Source organism: Rhagoletis pomonella, unplaced genomic scaffold, assembly GCF_013731165.1.
Source record: "Rhagoletis pomonella isolate Grant_MI unplaced genomic scaffold, Rhpom_1.0 Rhpom_scaffold_00010, whole genome shotgun sequence".
In the NCBI taxonomy this organism is placed as follows: domain Eukaryota; kingdom Metazoa; phylum Arthropoda; class Insecta; order Diptera; family Tephritidae; genus Rhagoletis; species Rhagoletis pomonella.
Window position 1 is genome coordinate 8,725,390 of NW_023458564.1, and position 23,716 is coordinate 8,749,105.

General features: G+C 37.4%; 1 protein-coding gene across 3 annotated transcripts in view; it reads left to right on the forward strand.

The window, feature by feature from the left end:
* The window catches only part of LOC118746017 (DNA polymerase epsilon subunit 2), a 181,648-nt gene that overhangs the window by 19,017 nt on the left and 138,915 nt on the right, over nucleotides 1-23,716 (forward strand). Inside the window, exons 3-4 of one of the 3 annotated variants that reach the window (XR_004993748.1) lie at nucleotides 22,608-22,986; nucleotides 23,038-23,428. The exons of 1 other annotated variant lie outside the window; for it this stretch is intronic. The gene's annotated coding sequence lies outside the window, so the exon portion shown is untranslated. Of the gene's footprint in view, nucleotides 1-16,454; nucleotides 16,757-22,607; nucleotides 22,987-23,037; nucleotides 23,429-23,716 lie in introns of those variants that run through there. One more of the 3 variants, XR_004993749.1, reaches the window with a different exon arrangement.

Below are 23,716 nucleotides of genomic sequence, written 5' to 3' on the forward strand. Positions count from 1 at the left end.
TGAAGAATGTTTGACAAGCCGCTTGTGTGGTGTATTTCGCTCTTAACAGTTAATTTGCACCAAACCTTAACTGCAGTTTATGCCTATTCGAGAAAGGAAATTACAATTGCAAGTCCCCTTTCAGACACGTCTTGAAAGCAATTTTTATCGCATTCTCTTTTGTGTTTTCTCTTTGCTTCCACACGCGTCAAGTTTTATTGAATTCAAGTCCTTGGATCTTGAAATGGGAAGCAACGAAAAGATCAAAAGAGAACAAGAAAACTTGAAACGAATTGACGGTACGGAGGTATCTGTACTCTTCCCCTCTCTTCCCACCTCCTTCGCCAACGAACGAGCAGACTTGAAAGCAAGACTTGACGTGTCTGAAAGGGGACCAAGGGTGTTATTGCTCATCTTAAATATGTACAAGCAAACGACGTTTAAAAAGCAAATAGTAAGAAATAAACCTTATAGATCACCTCATGTTCAAATTTTTGGAACATATCTGAGCTCTAACTGCATATTGGTGGAAATGTGCTATAAGACATTTAAATTTTACCAAGTTATCTTCAAGAGAATTGTGCTCACTTTGAAAGCTATGAAAATAAATCGTCATCAATTTAAAAGTATTACTTAGCGATTTGAATTTAAAGTCTAAGGTTTGGCAAGACAATTGTAAAAACCGTTTACATAGTTTTATTGCACGCCTTACTTCCAACATTTTTCATTTACTAAGTAAGTCACCTATAACTTTATTTAATTTCATAAGTGTGTTTTTAAATATTTCACAAAAATTGATATAGACCTTGCGAAACATTTGGTCAGACTTAAATTGAAAGCAATTTAATTATCGATTGTGCGACTTCTTGAATATTACTGATAACTCAGGCTTACAAAGAATATGGTTCAAGAATAGCAGGTATTTGTTTTCAATAAGGAAAATATCCTTATTCAACTTTTAATTTCATCCTTATTCGTTCTGACACTAGGCAACAAGTTAAATTGAGATTGCGAAGCGAACGGTTTGGTGAAGACACATAAAATTTGCCGCTTGTTCAATGTCCGGTTAACACAAAGCGGAGGTAAATGCTCCGGTTAAATACAATGACTGCTTTATCGAGTAGATCTTATATTATTGGCGTCGGCGAGTACCGTAGACGATGGAACGATTCGCTGTATGAGCTTTACAACGACATAGACATAGTGCAGCGAATTAAAATACAGCGGCTCCGCTGGCTTGGCCATGCCGTTCGAATGGATACCGACGCTCCAGCTCTGAAAGTATTCAACTTGGAACCCGTTGGTGGTAGCGTAGGAAGCGGGAGGCCCCCACTGCGATGGAAAGACGAAGTGGAGAAGGACTTGGCTTCAATTGATATTTCCAATTGCCACAGAAACCACTGGCGTGCTTTATTGAACTCGGCCAAAATCGCTTAGGCGGTTATAGCGCCAAATAAGAAGAAGAATAATTGGAACCAGACAGTGAACAAACGGGCCTTACGGCAACTAAAGTTTGGTGTCGGCGGTAGCCAAATGGTCAGTACTGTGTTCTGCAGCTCAGTAGCTCTAATGTTCGATCCCCACTCCACGCTATTCTTAAACATCATTTTTAACCGACTTCCAAAAAAGGAGGAGGTTATCAGTTCGTCGGAATATATATATTTTTATTTTTTTTAATGTATGTTACCGCATAACTTTGCACCACGTCTTTTTGCAACGGAAAGGTAGTGTCTCAGAGGTGGTCCCATACTAATTTGGTTTAGATCCGAGCATTGGATCATGAAATATATAGATATATATATATTTTTTTAAGTCTGTTTTTTTTTTGCTAAAAGTTACTTGTTGTTTGTTTGGTTTTATATTTTTTCCTTGTTTTTTTCTTTTAATTCTATATTTGATTTTATTTTATTTTTTGTTTTATACTTTTTCACATAATTATTTCAAGTTAATTTAACTTTTTAGGGTTTAAATATATTAAAAGAGGCCGCAAATACTATGATTACTTAAAAAAAAAATAAAAGTGGTAATTGAAGGAGCTTAACAATTGTTGATGGAGTTTTGAATCCATGACCCCGCGGCTCGCTTAATACGCAATACTGCCATCTGTCAGGGTAGAATTTTGATAATACGGATTAACGTTGCCGTCTGTTTATGCTATAAGGCAATGAGTAGCTCTGATCCAATACTCCACGAACTTACAGGTTTTTACATGAACTTGCAGGAAGTTACAGGAAAAATGTTCCCGTACTCCAAAATCCTGTCAGTGAGAGCGATTTTTGGAGAGTTGTGTGCCGAATAAATTTATAAGATTTTACAAAAAGTTTTTCTTCTGGTAAAATCATGAAGGTTGCGCTTTTTTATACATTGCAGATAATCCTATTTCACAGCCAGAATATACAGAATGCGTTTGAAATATACGTTAACATATTATCAGGAACGTTCTAAAGAATAAGTAAACAAAAAATTTTATTCCAAACGTTCAGAATGAATAAAGAAATGCAGCCGAAAAGTGTCAAATGATGAGCTGTTACACAAAAATAAGCAAAAATTGTGCGTTGTCAAGTTGATAGCGAAAATTATTAAAGTATTACCGTAAATATTTCCATTTCGTATGCGATTTAATGTTACTGGCTTGCAATCAACTTTTAATTTATTGCTTCAATTTGTTCGGTTTCGTTTTTTTTTTAATTCGAAAGAAAACTGTTTGATCCTGTACTTTTTGGTTGATACTCACTTTTTACTTTCACTTCAGAGAGTAATTTTGCTGTTTGACATTTTTACAGGATTTTACATGAAAAGTATTGGATCAGAGTTAATGTAATTTGTAATTGTCAATTGACACGCCAACATACGTACAACATACATTATAAGAATAGCTTCGACGGGTATATGAATATCGGTTTCATCTGCATTTAAACTTCTTAACTTTTTTAAGGTTTCATTCTTCTTTTACAATCAAGAACTTATTGGCCATAATTAAAAAAAAAAAACACGTTACCCGTCGTCATATCTAAACGGGCCTGCCGAATCATTAGTCTACAGCAGTAGAACACCTAGAAGCTGCAAAGAGAAAACAGAATATAAAAAAAATTGTGGTTAATTAACTTTCACAACGTCTTCACGTTTCAAACAACAGATAAGCAATTCAATAAAAAATAAAGAACAATGAAAACCAAAGTTCATTGCAATGATTGCGACTCCGCATCCTTTACAATTCAATTACAAACAAAAGTACATGGGAGTGTTGTGATGCGACTAAAGCTCCCCAAGGAGCAATCATTCAATACTTCCAACTGTTTTTTGACTGATTTTGTGCCAACGTACGACACCAATGCGAAAAAACGTGCCAGCATTAAGTGAGAGATAAAAATTACACCACAACGGATATCCTGTATTACAGTAATTTGTATTTTCATACAGCACCGTTACAACAACAATGAAAACAATTCTTTTATTTGTCACACAACAAAACAGTAGAAGGTGCGTGCGTACTCGTATTATAAGCAAACTATGTAATATACGCCACAGTCGACGACTGACACGTGTCCTTTTGTGAATCTTAAATACTGTAATGATAAACGCAAATTTACAGCCAAGCTATGTATGATGTACTTTGTGTGTACGTTCTTGCAGTGATTTGATTGCTAGATTGGTTGGGTGGGTGGCGGCTGCTATAAATTAATGGGCGGCACGTGCCAACCGCCAAATGGCAAACCCAACGACAAATCTTCGCAGTTAGCACTTCTATGTCGGTGGAGATGAAGTCAAATCGCTAATAGACTTGTTTTTGTGTTGCAAGGAGTTCTTAATCATATTTTCTGTCTCCGTTGCTTGTTCACATAATACTGGTACAGCAGGAGCAAGTGTCGCTTTTTATTATCATTCGCACAATTTTGGCGGTCGTATGGCTGAGAGCGGTGGGCACTTTTTACTGGCCTAACATTGATGCTTTTCAATTAACGCGGAGTAGTTTGTGCACTACTGCCACCGGAGACCACCCATGGTCAGAGCGATGACGTGTGTCCAGGATTCATAAACAATTCCCAATTTAATCCACATTTTTAGATTTTATCTATCATCAAGGGGACTCGTTGATGAGCTTATGTTCATTTAGTTGCGACATGTTGCAAGTGACCGTGTGGCAAGTGGTAACTCAGTGATAACATACGAGTATATGCATATAAATTATGTGTGAATTACGTCCATATGTATGAAAGTATATGTACATATGTACATGGGGTATCCACAATATTGCTTTCAGAGTGTTTTAGTGCATGACACCATAGAGGGGTTGACTATTTTTGGGTTAAACAAATAAAGTACATTTTCAATTAAAAGAAACTACATTACTAATTAATTTGAAAAAAAAACTTATGAAACTACTTCGAACTTATATATGAACTACTTCAAAAAGTAATTCAATTCCTTTGCTGTGGACTGAAGGTATTGATTCCTAATTACAATTACTGAGAACTGTAATTGTAATTGTAATGTAATTGCATTTACCCAGCTCTGAAAATGGTAATTAACAGTTGATACATAAACTGCCGATTGGGGGTACTGTATGAGGTCTCTGGAACACATGGTTTACATTTTGGAATATATTCATATGCACATTAGGGAGCATCAGTCTGCATGCAAAAAAAAATCGGTACTGTTTTTCCATTGGAAATAAAAAAATTCATTATATTTCAAGACTTCCGCGAAAATATTTCAGAAAATATTAAGATTTACACTGCCCTTTTGATCCTTAGTATGTACAATTTTCCTTTTGTTTGTGTAATATTCTTTAATTTTTAACAAAAATGTATTACATTCTACGTGTAAATCTGATTTTAAATTTTTATACAAATTTAAAACCAACATGTCAACAAAGGGGTGTGCTATCCTAATGACCTGTAGTGCATAAGTTAATCATATTTATAGAAAACTTTCGCGTATACAATTTTGTAGCCCATTTAATTTTAGTACAATAAAGTGCAAGTTTAAAGTGGTTACAAAATACTGTTGACAGTGTCATGCATTTTCTTCCATACCAAGTATTCTCGAAAAATTTTTTTTATAGAAGAAAAAGCGCAGCACCTTGAGCAAAAAAAAAATAAAATTTTAAAATTGGATTTACACGTAGAATATGCTACACTTTTATAAAAAATGAAAATTATAAAAAAAATTAATTTTTTTATAAATCTAATTAGTTTTTAAAAATATTTTTTTCTAAAAAATCACCTCAGATGATTGAAGAGGTTAAATTTAAAATGTCTGCTTAAAAATATTTAAAAATTTTATTAACGGTATTTTCCAATCGATCTAGCTCACGCAAATGTTAATATTTTTCAGGAATATTTTGGTGAAAGTTTTAAAATATAATACATTTTATAATTCAGGTGGAAGAACTTTCTTTGGTGATGCACTCTAATGCACATAGATAATTCTCGTTAATAAATATCTGGGCTTAATAGTGGTTAAAACTGTAAACAAAGCGTTGCGGATAGGATACCCAAAATAACAATAGCACTCTACTCCAGCAGCACGATCCCATGACCACCTCTGTCTACATAACCGGTTCCAGATTTATGAAAAATATCTAACCAAAGGCTTTCGCATCATCCTCCATAATTGTTTGAAAAAATTTTATGCTTTTCCAACAATAACTTCAGAAGCAATTTAATCTCAAAAGTAGTGAGTGATATGAGGGCAGTTTGATAAGTCAGTAGATAACTCTTTAAAAAATTGTTTTTATGTTTTGGGAAAATAAGTGGTTGGAATATTAAAATAGTCTTGTTTTTAGCGCGATACAATTTAGTTTGCGTAGTGTTAGTTAGTTATTTAGTTAGTGCTTCGATTTAACAGAACAAGAGACACCGCGACCTGAACGATCTTTTGTAATTCTTTATAACAAAAGGTTCGACCATTGAAGCTTTAAAATGGAACAATCTTTGTCTGGCCAAAGCCGGATAGCAACATAGAATATGCTCTGAAGTTTCATATCTTCAAGGCAGAGCCGGCATTCTGAATCTGTAGTCACACCTACATATGTGTTACAAATGGAATCGCAATCGATTGTGACCAGTCAAGTACCCAGAAAGTAGCCTGATTTCATTTATATTTTCCAAAATAATATCCTCTTTGTTGAAAGGATAGCCGAGGAGCCCTGACCTGTCTATGGCCACCACCGCTCCACAGTACTTACTGCGTTCAGTGTGTACCTGTACCCACTCAGTAATTATGGCTCTCGAAGAAGACCAACTGAGACACAGAATGGTACATGTCCTGAAAACGTAGCGTGTCAAAGCAGTCTCTAATCAGCTTTTCAGGAGGATTTCATAGTCCTATTTGAAAGGGCCCTGATAAGTGCTTGGCTGTCTGAAAAGATATCTAGAAAGGCGGCTTTCAGACACCTTTTCAAGGTTTAATTTCGCGCAGTTTAAAATTGCGACTATTCCAATTCCTGAAACAACGTGGGCCATTTGCCCATGGGAATTTCAAGTTTGGTACCTGCATCTGCTTTGTCCCTTGAACCCCCAGTGTACTAGTGTACGTATCTGGGATCAAATGCAGGGAGCCTATTTGCCCAATCTTCGCGATAGGGTATTTCCACTTGGAACTTTCTGCCAAAAGCAGATCTCTTTTCTCTTTCTCTCCCTCGTGGCAGCTGTTTCCTAGATAAAAATCTGGAGAGGAGTCCATACTAGAAACGACTCTAGAGCCGCAGTTGAGCATGATCCAGTGACGAAAAGACAGGCCAAACTTTGCGGTTTTTAAGGCGATATATGATAGTTTTTGCAGCGTCTTCTGCCACCATGCTATGGATGCATAAGAAATAATCAGAGGGACGATCTTATGGTAGAGCCACTCTATCAGCCTTGTGCTCAGTCCCTATGTTCTTACAAAAAGTCCTCTGCAGGCCCACATGGCCCGTGGGGCTTTAGCAATCGTTCTCTCAAGATTGGTGTTCCAATTAAGTATCTAACGTAATCCCTAGGTATTTCACCTCATCAGAGTATTCAAGCACTGTCCCTCCAAGAGTGCCCGAACCAAGGTTTGGTTTATACCTTGTTTTAAACGGTACAAGAACAGCCTTACGACGATTTATGCTGAGGCCCTCACTGTCATACCAGTTTGAGATCACGCGAAAATTTTCCGTAACTATAATTGCCAAGTCATCTGCGTACCTTGTTGAAGTGCTGGGTTTTTAATTCGATCAAAATCTCAAGTTTGGAAATAGGAGATTCCCTTTTTTTATTTTCGTTGGAATTATTGAGGTAGTCGTGCTTTAAAAGGCCATACATCAAAAATTGAATGATGCAAATATAATGGATTTCGTCCGCTGCTTCCAAATGGTTAGAGGTGGATAAAAAAAACTTGTGGGCTTGTTCAAAATAAAATGTTTAATTTTCGTGCACAGTGTTAGTATATACAACCTCATTTCTTACTTAAAATATGTATAAAAACATTAAAAAAGTGACTGTAGTTCGAAGAGTCATTCTATAAATGTGCATATGTCCTTATGTATGCCTGAATATTAACTTGCCAGTACGCATTTCTCTGTTTTTCCAAGAGCACTGAAAGCAACTTTGTTAGCATGCTTTTCTCAACAAATGGCACTACGTAAAAAAAAGAATTTAGTAAGAAATAAATTTTACCAACATTTTTATCGCCCTACTTTTGAACTTAATAAATGACAGTAAAAATATTAAAAATTTTACAATGAAATTTGAGTGTTGCATAAAAAGGTAGTAAAATGCGCGCAGATTTATGAATGCAATTGAAAACTTTCTTCGCATTTTAGCATACAATATACTCTAACATTCAACAAAGTTGCATTTTCATAATGCCATTTAAATACTACTCCTACGCGCACATTTTTATGCACTTTTTATGCACACAAAAGTTATTAAATTTGGAAATAAGGAGAAAGGGCAACTTTGTGACGTCTAACAAAACTATGATTGAATATTTGATATGAAAACAAATCGGATTATTGAAAAGAGAATATGACATTCGAGTAACTGCAATAAAAATGAAACAATGCAATATAAAGCAATTATATATTACTTTTTGTTTTTGTTTTTTTTTTCTCACCTAATCGGATAGTAATAAATAAAAGAAAAATATTTACTAAAAACATTTGAAAAAAAAAAATGTTGCACTTGCCTGCCTCCCATTTCTTCAACCACCCGCCAACTGTCATAGTTCTCGGCTCAACTAGCCAGCCTTTTGCCTCAAGTTTAGTTGCTTTGCTCGAAATCATGTTAACCATCATCACAATTCAAAAATGCGTAAAATTGAATTCGCTGGATTTTACGCAGCTTATGTTTTTTAGCAATTATCACCACATTGCAACTCATGTCCGCATTTGCCACAAAAAGGATACTTCGGATGCGACACTTGTCGACCGCATTGACGTTTTGATGGGATGTGGCGTGCGATAACATCATGCCAAGCACATAAATCGCTTAATGTATATTCATATAAACATAAGGATATATGTACATATTGTCTGCGTGTGCAGCACTGGAAAAATATGTGTGTATGACCGTACAATTTTGTCTTTCAAATTTGCTACTTGTCTACTACGAGTATTTAGGTAATTTTGGAGTGAGTCATGAAGATTTCCATACATACGTACATACATATGCACATATTTATGAAATGCAAGTTGAAAAATATGCTTGAGGGTATGTGATCCGTGACTTTGTGAATGAAGGATTATTTTTTCGGTTAAAAAAAATTTCCTTCTCAACACAGTTTCCTTTAAGCCCCCTTCACTTCATTCAGCGTTTTTCCAAATTTCTTGATGTCAAATTAGGCGTTTGTTTGAGCAAAAATTTCAATAGTGCAGTTTAATTGCCCCTTGGGCCTTTTACTTAGTTTTGAAAACATAAAATAAACACTGCTAGCTAAATCTAGAGAAATTGCCGAATGGGATAGCAATTCGTATACGGATGAAATTATTTTGTCTTGAAGCCTCTCCCCCTCATTACAAGCTATGACAATCCACTCCTTACTTTCCTTACCTGATCCGTCGAGGGCAGAAATGTTAGCTTTTGCTTTTAAAGGATCTTTAAGAAGCCGGACAGATGCACACCTTATACTAAGTGCTTAATCTCAGAACACAACTCTTAAACGATTAGATGTTGGCGTCACTTAAAAAGAGCGTTGCCTCCGAGATTTATTTGCATTGGAAGTTTTTCCCTGGTTAGTACCAAACCCAATCCATAAAATAAATTCTATTTTCGCGGGACACTTAATTGCCCTCTCGAAGCCACACCTTCCGATAGAGTAGGTCCTGTCGAGGTATTATACCAAATACATACGTACTAGGGATGTTAATTTTTTCGATTTTTGCGATCCCGGGATTTTCGGGACATCGTTCATACAATCCCAGGATCCCGGGATTTAGATATTCATTATTTTCCAGCAACTTAACATGAAAAAATTGCATCAATATAGATTGGGAAACAATATAATAAATAATAAATAAATGGGTTTGAAATCTACTTTATTATTTAAGTTGAAAAATATTTCATTAGTAACATAACAAAAGGCAGTAATTAAATGTATACACATTTAACAATACTTTAGCTTTTACATATCTGGTAAAGTAACGTAAGCTCGATGCAAAAAAACTTAAGTCAACATATCGCACACCGTCTTCAAAAGAGTCACAACTCAAAATAATACGTTCGTCAGAAAATGCGAAAAAGTATTTCGTAGCACATGCTAATCATATGGGCAAGGGCGACTTTACGTTAGGTTTTTTTAACAAATTGTAACAAAAATTTGCTCCGGACTTTGCTGAAGGGTAAATAAAAGCTCTGTGTACATTAGTGCATTATCTTAAAATTCCAAATTTTGAAATGTGACTCTTTTGAAGACGGTGTGCGATATGTATTGTGTGGCTGAAAGAAGTTCATAATACTAGTGATAGAAATAAAAGAAACGTCTTACTTCAACCAGTTTAGTCTACATATATTTATTTTATTTATTTAATATTTAATTTTTTTTATAAAAGTCTACCTATAAATGCAAAAAAAATTGCCAAAATTTCAAACTTTTTAATGAAAACATTTTTAGAAAAATTTAAGGTACGCATTAAATTAAAGTAGGATAAAATGCTAGTTTCATGCAGTTACAAAATACCGTTGGCTTTTAAGAATTTTTTAAACGATGATGGGCATTTTCTTCCATATAAACAAATTGTTGAACATGCTTTGTATGGAAGAAACTGCGTGACACCGCCAGCAAATAAATTATAAAAAGTCAACGTTACTTCTAGACACTGGAACCTTGCACTTTATCCTCCCTCAGTTTTATAGGCTATACTTGATTAAAACAGTTTGAAACAAAAAAATTTCAAAACAAACCAATATACTCATGACACTATGGGCCAAATATAGTAAAACTGCGTTTTTGGTTTTAGATTTTTTTTATTAGAACTTTATAATTTCAAGGATATGTTAAATTCTAAAAAATTATCTAAAAAACTCATTGCAACGTTGAATAAAAATGGGTACCAAATGAAAGAGAAAATTCTGTAGGATTTAAAAAAATTAAAATTTTTTGGGTTCCCAAGGACGAACAGGTATTGAAATGCTTCGTGTATCCGTAACGTATCATTTAAGGACGTCCACAGAGTCGAGATCAGCTAAACACCGAAAAGCATGTTCATTAAAAATATCAAGGCTTGACCTTGCCATAGCGGGACAGTGGCAGATATAGGTAGAACATATCCTCCTCGTCCATGCAGGCACGACAGAAATCGTTAGCGGGGTAACCCATTCGCCTAGCATGTGCTCCCATTAGGTAGTGTCCTGTAATTATATCAACAACAAACAGTGCTAATAATGGGAGATTTCTTATTAATATATTTATATATTAATAATTTCTTATTAATATATTTATGTCCAGATCTGTTTTGTAACGGAACATGTTGGTTCTTTTCCCATCGTTCGTTGGCCAATTCAATGAAAATAGATTTCAGTAGCTGCTTACTCGAAGACACGGGGACGCCTGCATCGGTTGCAGAGTTTACTGAGCGTAGTTCGATAACGATTATTTTGGATAAAAAGAAAAAAAATTAGACCAACAAACGATTTTGCAATGATCTAAAAATACAAATCTTGATATTTAACGGTTATTTGCAGGCCCTGAAATATGCAGTAAAAAGTCAGCACTATAGTGCTCGCGTAAACAGATTAAAGTTAGATTTAAGCTAACATCACTTCAAGCAGGGACAAGTACAAAAGATGTACCTATGTACATACATATGTATCTACATAACTACCCCGCAAGAAAACCGCGAACTATTGAATCAAATTTCTAGTACCGTTATAGATCTTTATCGCCAAAAACGAAACTGTTCGATAGTAACTAGATCCCCACCAATTCAAAATCAGTAACATGTAGTACTTTTAAAAAACTATCTTATTTCACTTTTTTCATGAGAATCCATATCTAAGAATTTAAAACTGGTTCGGAACTATAGAAACAAGGATGCATAACGAGCTACACAGATGTTATCTGTCGAATTTAGAACTAGTTCGGAACTATCAAAAAAGAGATGCAGCGGGGGCTTGTTTACTTTACATAGATATGTGTTTGACGGCTTTTACGTTCAAATACGCTTCCATTCTGTACTTCCCAGATGCTTTTTCATATGCACGTACATATATACATACATATATTAGAATGGCCCTGATAAGGCTCGACATTTCATTTCAGCAAATATCAGCCAGAAATTGTGATCGCCTTAGATCTGCAAGTAATATAAGCATTTCTTGATACATACTTCGAAAGTACTGGCAGTCAAAAAAAGGTGACAGGTAATAAGATCAACGGAAATAAGGTCAATTGACTTTATTTCCCACCCTGGTGCGAAATAAAGTCAATTGACATTATTACCTTTTTAAAACGAAATAAAATCCATTGACATTATTTCTCTTTCAAACATTAAATTTGCTTAGCTTCGCGGCGGCCCGCGTCAGCGCTCGCGCCCCGCGTACCCCGCGCGACCGGCGCGCATACCACGTCACGCTACGCTTACTTTGTCATTGCACTTTTGTTTTGAAAATGTAGCTTTATTTTATTGCTAAATGTGAATGATTAAAAGGAATGACACCTTTTTTGGCACTTTTATTTTTCTATTTGGCACATTTTGGCACTTTTTTATCCTCAATATGGCACCTCATAACTAAGGATAGTTGACAGCCCTGATTGGAAGATTTCTGCTGTGGTTTGGGGCAACAATTTGTCTGCAGTAAAAAAGTATATAATTTGTGTTTCAAAAGTGTGTGAAAACCAATCAATTAACTTATATGATCTCGGTTCCGATATTAAATAATCAATAATTGTTTATACCCGCATTTTGGCACATTGGCTCGTTGAATGTGCCATCTAATAAATAGTGTCGTCATTCTCCTTAGCTGCTTTTAAATGATGTCATCACAAATTGCTGGCGGAGACATGAATACAGTGTATTCTTTCTTTTTCTATAATTGTTTCCTTATAGAAAGGTTGGTTTCTTTTCCAACTTAGACATTCCGAATTCGTTCAAAGTATGCTAATTTAAAACACAGAATTCTTTCAGTGTTCCTCCGGGGTTTTTGGACATGGACTGTTTCATCAATCTAATAGTGTTCGCTTTATTTTTGTGGAAACGAAACATGTTTTGCAAGTTATGGATCATTTCTACACTCTTTCTTCAAATATTTCTCGTATTTCAGCTGTGCGCAGGTGTTTAGTTTTTCGCATCGTGTTTTTACATATTCGTAATTAAATTTTTTTTTAATAAAATCAATTGGTGGTAGTTCATGATTGTGTGTGGATTAATATCACAACACTGAGGATTTGGCAATAACCTTTTTGATCTATTAAAAACAACACTTACGGGGCAATGTTTATTGTAAGAACAACATTTTTTTCTATGAATCGACATACTTTGAGCATTGTTGACGCTATTTCCATTTGAATGAGGAAATAGCGTCAATGACTTTATTTACAAATTTTTGTTGACTTTATTTCGCTTTTGAAAAGGTAATAATGCCAATTGACTTTATTTCGCACCAGGGTGGGAAATAAAGTCAATTGACCTTATTTCCATTGGCCTTATTACCTGTCACCAAAAAAAAATCATCATTGAATTTAATTGTGCACTCGGAAACGTCAGATATTAAACATTTAAATACATATTTTCATATTTGTGTATCCCCTTAACCGAAATCGAAAACCGTCTGACACACAATAAATTCCGCAATTACACAAAGTCGAATTTATGCGACACTTTTGACCCTTTTGGTTTGCTTTTGTCTTTTCGCACAGTAAAAAACATCGTTACACACTAAAATGCCAACAACAATAATGTGTCACCGATATATGTATGCTAGAATCAAAATGTGTGTGAATGTGCGAAGCCGATTAGCATTCATGATGGCTCACAATATTTACATTGCTGCAGGGTGGCTAGCAAGCATAAGTGTACCCACATACCTACAACCCCACAAATAAGTAACGCATATGTACTCACAATGTATGTATGTATGCAATTCCAAGTGTGGTGAGGGTTGATATTGCGCCTGCGGCTTGCCACAACCTCTTCACCCTCACAATCCTCATCAGGTTGAGCAGCTTTAGCAGCATCGACAAATAGGCAAATGCAGGTAATCGCATTTATGCGACAGCGAATTGTACACACACACACACCCACACATGTATCATCTACTTACCACTCACATATTCTAGGTACGTACATTGTTTCCATGAAGCCAGGAAAATCTGCTGAAATGCAGAGAAAATATTTTCCAAAACTCAACAACAACCTGCCGACCTAGCCAGTGGCCACTTATCCGTTACCGTATACTGAAGTGGCCATTGTGCAACCAAAACGATAGCAATTCATTGTTACGGAAAATTTCGAGTTGTAGCCGGTGGTTAATGTCGTTCTGGCCATGGACAAGCGTCGGAATCTTAAATCGGCTTATGTCACCAATGGTGATGGGTTTCCAAAGATTCTGTTTGTAATGCAAAAATACAGCTGTGAAGAAGTACACGTGCGATTGTTTGCTTGCTTGCTAGCTTGTCGGTTTGGTTGACTCGCCAGCAAGTTGAAATCTGTGGGCGTTTTTGTGTAAGAGCTTAAGATTTCATTTTGGAACTGAATGTGGAGGATTTTTGTTGTGGTTGGATGCCACTGGTCACTTGTTCATTTTTGATTTATCGCTAGTGAGTCTCAGGTCTTGGGGATTTTGAATTTCGGATTTATGATCACGAGAGTTTTGACTACGATGAAAGAGATGATTATTTTGTAATTTTTTGTTTTGTTTTGCGAAATCTGTAGGAAGACACATATAGAAAACAAATTCATACAGATGTATGTATGTAGGTAGGTTTGTACTTCCATAAAAATAAAAAAAAATATTTTTACGGGTTTTTGTAAATTTGTTTTCCGAATAATTTTCCATTAGGTGCACAAATCGCTATCAAATTTACGATATATGTATGTACCTATGCCTTTAACTTAGAAGTGTTCAGCACAATTTTTAAGATTTAGCGATTTTAAAATTTTGTTTCGGCGGTATACATAAATAAGATACCAGGGACCGAATATACAAACAGTTATTTTTTTAAGAGTTAAACTTGGCGAAATATTTTGTACGTCCGAAATAAAAGTCCTTTCCGGATTATAAACACACCACTTATCCAAATTAAACAAATTTGGTATGAATTGAGAGAGGACTGAAATAGCTTTTAAACAGAAATAACGATCGAAGGTTACCACATTTATTTGTATTTTTTTTATAATTTAATATAAAAGAAATTCATATACCTAACCGAGGGTTTTCTCTATGGTAATTAAATAAAATTTTTGTATGGAAATATTTTTCAATAGGTGGCTTTCCTCTTTTATATATTTCAGCATTAAAGCTATTTTAGTCTTCTTTCATTTGATACCAAACTTGTATAATTTGGATAAGCGGTTTGTTTATTATACGGAAAGGACTTTTATTTCGGACCTAAAGAATATTTGGCCAAGATGAACACTTTAAAAAAATAACTGTTGTTTTCGGTCCCAGTAATGTACAGTATCAGTACGGTGACCATCCGTCCTGTATTATACGGGGCAATCCTCTTTTTTGACCCATTGTCCTGGTAATTTATTTATTTTATACGGGACGCTAAATGTTCTGTATTTCTTTTAATGTCCTGTATTTGTCCCGTATTCGGTGTTCCGACGCCTAAACAGCTCATTAAAATAGCATGCCATGAACGAGTTTTAAGTGATGTTGGTATATAATCGTAATTTTCTTTATAAACAGTTATTATTTTCTAATCTGAATGCCTGTGGTTCGAATCGAGGAATACATACAGTGGCCAAAATAGAAGTTAGGACTCGACCTTTTCTTCTTTTTCTAACAAAAACCATATATGTAATACCAAATTTCCAACTTTGTGCAAAAAACTATAAAAATTAATTCTGCAATGTTTCGCCAAAATTTCAAAGTTTTTAATTAGAATCTTTAGAAAAAAATTTGGTTTGCAGTTTGGTAACTCATTAAAATTGAATATAATAAAGTGCGAGTGGAAAGTGCTGCTCATTTGGTTCTCTCTAAAAAAAAAAGGTCAAACATACATACATACTTTGTATGAAAAAAACGCGTAACACCGTAAAAAAAAAATGTCCAAAAGTTAGTGGTAAGCCTTACCGACTTAAAATTTCACTTTATTATGCTAAAATGTAACGAATTTTTTTAACAAATTTTACGGGGTAAAAGCCTCGAGAAAATTGTCCTACAAATTTGTGATGTTACTATAAGGATACTGTTTCAGGGAAAACAGTGTGGGAAAAAATTGCAAAATTATTTTTTGTCCCGTATTCGGCTCTCATAAATAAATATGGTCACCGCAAGTATCAGTCATATCTTACCACCTATGTTTATTTATTTATTTTTAAGAATTTTCAATTAAGATACAGTTTATTCCCCTACCAAACCCATATAAACCGAAGTTTATGGCCCTTTTGTGTATGGCGACTGATAGTCGATGGGCAACCTTATACTAAAATTCGCATTACGTATGGCTACTGGCTACCGACTGTCGGCTACTGAGTCTAGTAGCGGAATTTTCTGTTTCTCGCTATCGACGATTTTGTTATTTGTTCACAAATTGTTCAACACATTGGAGCGAAGTTGCCAATTACTTGGAAAAGTTCATGTTAAAAAAGTAAATTCGGATGTTTTCTGCGCTTTTCTGTATACTGATAGCCATGGCTACTAGACCAGCAACTAGACCCCAGTCGCTATACATAATAGGGCCATTATACTAAACTAAAACTAAAAGCTTTTATTAAGAAAAGAGCAAAGCAAAATAAGCATAAAGTTTTTATAAAAATCAGAATTAAAACAAATAAAAATAAGTGAAAAATTCACTTTTGGTCTTTTTTTAAATACTTTATTACACTTTTTCTGCCCTTTCCGCAGTAACTGATTGCCTAGAAGTGCCTACTGCCACTAAGGAGATCCCTGGTTTAATTTATGGTTTCAGCAACATCAACAGAGGTTTTTTCAAGCGGCTTTCTCCCCCTTGGCAGACAATGGGAAACCTCAGAGTGCACTTGTGCCGTAAAAAAATCAGAACATGAATTCGAAGAGAAGCTCGGCCAAACACGTGGAAAGCGTTTAAGCACCAGACATTCATTTATTGGAATCAAATATTATATACTGTTCATTCCCAAATAACCTATAATAAAATTTTGAAACTTGAATTGCAAAACCTCGAAAAACCTAAAAGTTTTATTCAGAGGTCAAGATTTGGATAAAATGAAAGAATCGGTTTGGTCGTTCAAAAAATCCGGTTTATTCGGTATTCGAAAAATGAAGATTTCAAAAGAAAACCGCCTACAGATTTCCAAAAAAGCCGGTAGAAACCGGTTTGGAAAAACCGAGTCAATCACCCTAGTGTTAATGCTGGTTCCCAAATAAACTAAATTCTCTGCTTTCTCGAAATTTTAACTGTCAACAGTGACGTGGGTGCCCAGGCGCCAAGGCGCTGACTGTTTGTTTGATGTCTTCTCCTCGTTGACCGCCAGACCCGCCGCTTTGCTTCCTTATCCAACTTGGAAAAGGCAGAACAGACTTCGCGCTTCTTATTACCGATGACGTCTATGCCATCGCCATACGCCAGCAATTGCACGCATTGTAAAAAATTGTTCCTGAGCGGTTCAGTTCTGCAGCTCTCACTATCTTCTCCAACATCAGATTAAAGAAATCACATGAAAGGGAGTCGCCCTGTCTGAAACCCCGTTTGGTAGCAAACGGTTCGGAGAGATTTTTCCCAATTCTGACGGAGCTGGTTGTATTTCTCATTCTGCCATTTTACACAGCCGTATCAGTTCCATGGGGAAAAGTATACTAATTCTGCTAAAAAATTACTAAAACTGTGACGCTGCTCTAGAGGCTTCCTATTAACCACCACAAATGGAAAGGTCTTGGGTAATTGAACAAGCAAGGCACGCAACAAGTAGGCAAATATATGTTAATTTTTAGAAATTTTAGGTTTTCCTGAAAATTAAACTTTTCAGTTATTGCGGCTTCCGCAATATCATATCGCAGACCGTCTTCAAAAGAGGCACAACTTAAAAATCAGATCCGGAAATATAATTGCTTGTGCATCGTACAGATTAAACTCAAACTTTTTGAGTTGCGCCTCTTCTGAATTCGGTGTGCGATATATACATTTTCCACACAATATATAGACTTCTAATTTCCTATGGAGAGCAATGGGGTATAGTCATTGCGCTGGGTATGCAGTTACAGTTGCATGGCTATACTCAATCCCGACTCTTGCGTCCTCGTTCGCGCACTCTGGGCAACGTGAGCAACCCATGTGCGAGATGCGGTAACCAATCCGAGTGGAGCCTTGGGTCACGGAAGAAAGAGAGGGAGCTTCGGTGGGGCCACTCTGACTTATTCGGTTTAAGGGCTCACTGAAGTCTGCAGCGTCTGTTCACCAGTAGGTGCGGCTGCAAGCGGGTGTCTGCTTGGAGCAAGCGGCTCGCTATATAAACGTGTATTTGGTTGCGAAACCACCCCCGTCCCAGCAATGGGTTGTGCGCTGGGCTTGGGACCCGCCACGTAAAAACCACTTCCAGTGAAGAAGCAAGGCAAAGCCTCGGATGAGACCCCCCTTATGATGACGACCACGGCAAATGTTTAAAGGACTACGATTTGAGGGCATGCACCTGGAATGTCCGGACCCTTAATGGGGAAGGTGCCTCTGCCCGGCTGGTTGATGTCCTCGTAAGGACAAAAGCTGACATCACCGCCATCCAAGAAATGCGTTGGACGGGGCAAGGCAAAGAATGTCTGGGGCCTTGCGACGTCTACTACAGCTGCCATGTAAAGGAGCGCAAATTCGGAGTTGGATTTGTGGTGGGAGAGAGACTCCGTCGCCGAGTACTGGCGTTCAACCCGGTGGACGAACGTCTAGCCACAATCCGCATCAAAGCTAGATTTTTCAACATCTCGCTCATCTGCGCCCATGCCCCGACGGAAGAGAAGGATGAGGCATCCAAGGATCTCTTCTATGAGCGCTTGGAGCGCACGTACGAGCGCTGCCCCCGTCATGATATCAAAATCGTGCTTGGCGACTTCAATGCCAGGGTGGGCAAAGAAGGGATCTTTGGAACCACCGTCGGAAAATTCAGCCTCCACGACGAAACGTCCGACAACGGATTGAGGCTGATCGACTTCGCCGGGGCCCGAAACATGGTAGTATGCAGTACTAGGTTCAAGCATAAAAAGATCCATCAAGCTACCTGGCTGTCTCCGGATCGAAAAACGAGAAACCAAATCGATCATGTTGTGATAGACGGAAGGCACGCTTCCAGTGTTTTAGACGTACGCACACTCCGAGGCCCAAACATCGACTCGGACCACTATCTTGTTGCAGCCAAGATACGCACCCGCCTCTGTGCAGCAAAAAATGTGCGCCCAAATATGCAAGGAAAGCTTAACGTCGAAAAGTTGCAATCACAACAGACAGCCAGCGCTTTCGCTACTCGACTCTCACACCTGCTCTCAGAGAGCACTCTTCAACAAACCGACATATGCGAGCAGTGGAACCACATTTCCCGCTCATTAAGTACCGCCGCCGAAGAAGTAGTCGGATTTCAGCGAGCCCGAAAGAACAACTGGTACGATGAGGAGTGCCAGGAAGCTGCAGAGAAAAAAGATGCCGCCTACAGGGCCACGCTGCGATCGGGCGCAACGCGCGCTATGTGGGACCGCTATAGGGATCTGAAGAGGGAAGCGAGACGTATTTGCCGCAACAAGAAGAGAGAGGCAGAAATACGTGAGTGCGAAGAGCTTGAAATGCTGGCCGACAGGAGGAATGCCCGAAAATTTTACCAGAGTTAGGCGACTTACGGAAGGTTTAAAGACCGGGGCGCACTCCTGTAAGAACAATAATGGCGACCTAGTAACTGATGTCCAGAGCGTACTTAAATTATGGAGGGAACACTTTTCCGCCCTACTAAATGGTAGCAGCACGGAAAGTTGTGGAGAAGAAGAACCCGAGCCCGCAGTCGATGATGACGGAGTCGACGTTCCACCGCCTGACTATGACGAGGTACGTATAGCAATAACGCGGCTGAAAAACAACAAAGCCGCTGGAGCTGACAGCCTGCCAGCTGAGCTATTCAAGTACGGCGGCGAGGAGTTGATAAGGTGCATGCATCAACTCTTGTGCAGAATATGGTCAGATGAACGCATGCCCGACGACTGGAATTTAAGTGTACTCTGCCCAATCCACAAGAAAGGTGACCCCGCCATTCGCGCCAACTACCGCGGGATCAGCCTTCTAAGCATAGGTTACAAGGTCTTATCAAGCGTATTGTGTGAAAGACTGAAGCCCACCGTCAATGAACTGATTGGGCCTTATCAGTGTGGCTTTAGACCTGGCAAATCCACCATAGACCAGGTATTCACAATACGCCAAATCTTGGAAAAGACCCGCGAGAAAAGGATCGACACTCACCACCTATTTGTCGACTTTAAAGCCGCTTTGGACAGCACTAAAAGGAGTTGCCTATACGCCGCTATGTCTGAATTTGGCATCCCCTCAAAACTCATACGGCTGTGTAAAATGACGTTGAGCAATACCACCAGCTCCGTCAGAATTGGAAAAGACCTCTCCGAGCCTTTCGCCACAAAACGGGGTTTCAGACAGGGCGACTCCCTTTCATGTGATTTCTTTAATCTGATGTTGGAGAAGATAATAAGAGCTGCAGAACTGAACCGCTCAGGAACAATTTACTACAAGAGCGTGCAATTGCTGGCTTATGCCGATGACATCGACATCATCGGTAACAAAAACCGCGAAGTCTGTTCTGCCTTTTCCAAGTTGGATAGGGAAGCAAAGCGCATGGGTCTGGTGGTAAACGAGGACAAGACGAAGTATCTCCTGTCATCAAACAAACAGTCAGCACATTCGCGCCTTGGCACCCACGTCACTGTTGACAGTTACAATTTCGAGAAAGTAGAGAATTTCGTTTACTAGGGAACCAGCATTAACACCGATAATAATGTCAGCATTGAAATCCAACGTAGAATCACTCTTGCCAACAAGTGCTACTTTGGACTGAGTAGGCAATTCAGGAGTAAAGTCCTCTCTCGACGTACGAAAACCACGCTCTATAAGTCACTCATCATGCCCGTGCTGGTATATGGCGCAGAAGCATGGACAATGACAACATCCGATGAGGCGGCTCTTGGGGTGTTTGAGAGAAAGATTTTGCGGAAGATTTACGGTCCTTTACGCGTTGGCGACGGCGAGTACCGCAGACGATGGAACGATGAGCTGTATGAGCTTTACAACGATATGGACATAGTGCAGCGAATTAAAATACAGCGGCTCCGCTGGCTTGGTCATGTCGTTCGAATGGACACCGACGCTCCAGCTCTGAAAGTATTCAACTCGGAACCCGCTGGTGGTAGCAGAGGAAGAGGGAGGCCCCCACTGCGATGGAAAGATCAGGTGGAGAAGGACTTGGCTTCACTTGGCGTTTCCAATTGGCGTCAGTTGGCACAGAGGAGAAACGACTGGCGTGCTTTGCTGAACTCGGCCAAAATCGCTTAGGCGGTTACAGCGCCAAAAAAGAAGAAGAAGAATTTCCTATATTTTTATTAGTTTAATAGCGCAGAAAGCTGCACCACCTTAAAGGTTTAAACCTTTTTTAGTACACTTAACCTCATAGAGATCTACATTATATTTCGTACATACATTTGTACATATGTACATACACTTATGGTCACCTGATTAAGTCAAGTTATAACATAAGACCTAGTATTGGCTATTTTTCTTTTGTTTATTTAATGTTTATATTTTTTTCTATAAAAGTCTGGCACTTTACCTAACCAGCGCCATATAAATCCATATTTCAAACTTCGTACAAAAATTATGAAAATTCAACAAACTTTAACAATTGCACCCAACAATTTTAAACTTTTTATTCAGAATTTTCAGAGCAGTTTTGTAGCTCATTAAATTTTAGTAGGTTAAAGTGCAAATTTCAAGACGCTAGAAAATCGCATTGATTTTTAATAATTTGTTTGGCCGACAGTGTTGTGCATTTTCTTCCATATAAAGTATGTTCGACAATTTCGATTGTATGGGAGAAAACACTTACAATTTTTCTCTAGTTCAAGTATATCAGTTTTGAAATTGTAATTATGTAAAAAATTTCTATAAAATCAGTTATTCCGTAGATGATAAAAAAATACCCCGGAATACCCTGATTTCATTTTTATTAAAATATTTTTTGAGTCTTTTAGAAAGCCCCACAAAAGTTTAGCTTTCCCTTTGCATCACTTTCGGAGTAATTGTATTTTGTTTACAACTATCAAATAATCTATTCGCGTCAGCTGATTGAAAAATAAAAAAATATTAAAATCCAAAAGCGAACCGATGAATCTCCAAATTTTTAATTTGCTACGAGACCCCCGTTTTGTCCGAGGTCTACCTGTACAATATTTTTATGTTACTATTATTTATTTCATGTAAATATGTAAATCTAAATATCATGTTTCATATCAAAATGGATAAAACCATTTTTCGCAGGGGTCGATAATGCTGTTATTTTTGTTTAAATAGTTTTAAGCCATCATATAAGATTAATTTCCCACACCACAAATCGATTTTATTGGTTAATTATTTTTGTCCAGCTAAAACGTCACCTTTGCCTTGTGTGCGCTTTATAAAAAAAATATAAACATTAAATAAACAAAAGAAAAATAGCCAAAACTAGTCAAAATGTCACTTGACTGAATCAGCTGTCCACAAGTGTATGTGTATATAGAAGAAAACTAAAAAACTTTATTTTTATGAATGTTTTCAAATTTCGTAGAAAACCCTCATTCCGACCACTTAAAGATCATTTTCGTTTTCAAAATAGATATTTTATTTAGACACATGCGAATTTTAATTGGTTTTACACCTTAAAATTTTATTTGTATTAATATGTATGTATATTAAAGTGTGACATCAAAAACTCCAAACTAAAAGTTCGATGCGTTATTTTCTTATGACGGCGGATTTAAATATAATTCAGTTAAAGCTGTGCGTATTTTTTACAGTTACTAGAATTTTTATAACTAAAACTCATGCGGCTCTCAACAGCTTGTGCACTTGACCGAGAAACTAAATTAGATATCTACGTGGTTTCGAATTCGATTTACGAGCGATTCTAAAACAGCGCATGCGTGAGAAATACAAAAGAGAAGAGTATAGTATTTTGACTGCAGATTTATACTACAATACATTGGAGGCGGAGTCAGTTGGAGTAAAGAAAGTGATCCAATAGCAAATTCAAAATGGAGATTTTACGAAAGAAAGAAGACCCCAACTTCTCTATGACCCACTAGGGAGTTTAACATTTAGAGCCCGCAGTACATTGCACGACTGACAGAGGAAATTGATTGGAGGAGAGCAATGAAGCGAGCATAACGTGGGATTGTATGTGAATATATATTTATATTGCATATTATATATGTATGTGTATTTCAGCAGAACATTTAGATAGATGGAGCCTTGGGGTTATGCGCTGTAAAGGAGGTCGAGGGCCACAGTTTCATACAACGGGAAAATGGTTTTTGCGCTGAGGAAAGGCAACCAGCTCTGCGAAATTTTGGTAGCTCGGACTACATAAATATTTCACAAACGTACCATGTATTGTAGGAGTCCCCCGCTTTGGAGCGTTTGGGCGCCATATGTACATATGTATGTCGTGTAAGTATGCGGACAGACGTGCTGCTGTTGCCTGGCTTCTGTTGCGATATGGATGGCGATATCGCTTGCAGGCAACATACGTGTGTATTCGCAACAACATGTGTGATGTGTGGCAATCCGTATGGACGATCTCTTGGCGTGCACATATGTAAACCACATACGATACGACGTAAGTAAACAGACTGAATTTGTATACTTGCCACATTTTTGTTATTCGTATGTAAGGATGTGTGTTGGTTGCTTGGTTGCCGGAGGAGCTGGCATTATCAATTTGTTTTATGTGCGCTTTTTTGGCGCTCTAACAACAATGGCTGCCATTTGACAAGTAAGCTTGGCACAGTGTTTTTGGGTAAGGATGGAAATTTGAAATATGGATTTTTGTGATTACTTTATGGCATCGAACCTGTGATCTACTAAATGGAAGCTCGCAGAACTGCTTTTGTTGTAACAAAACTTA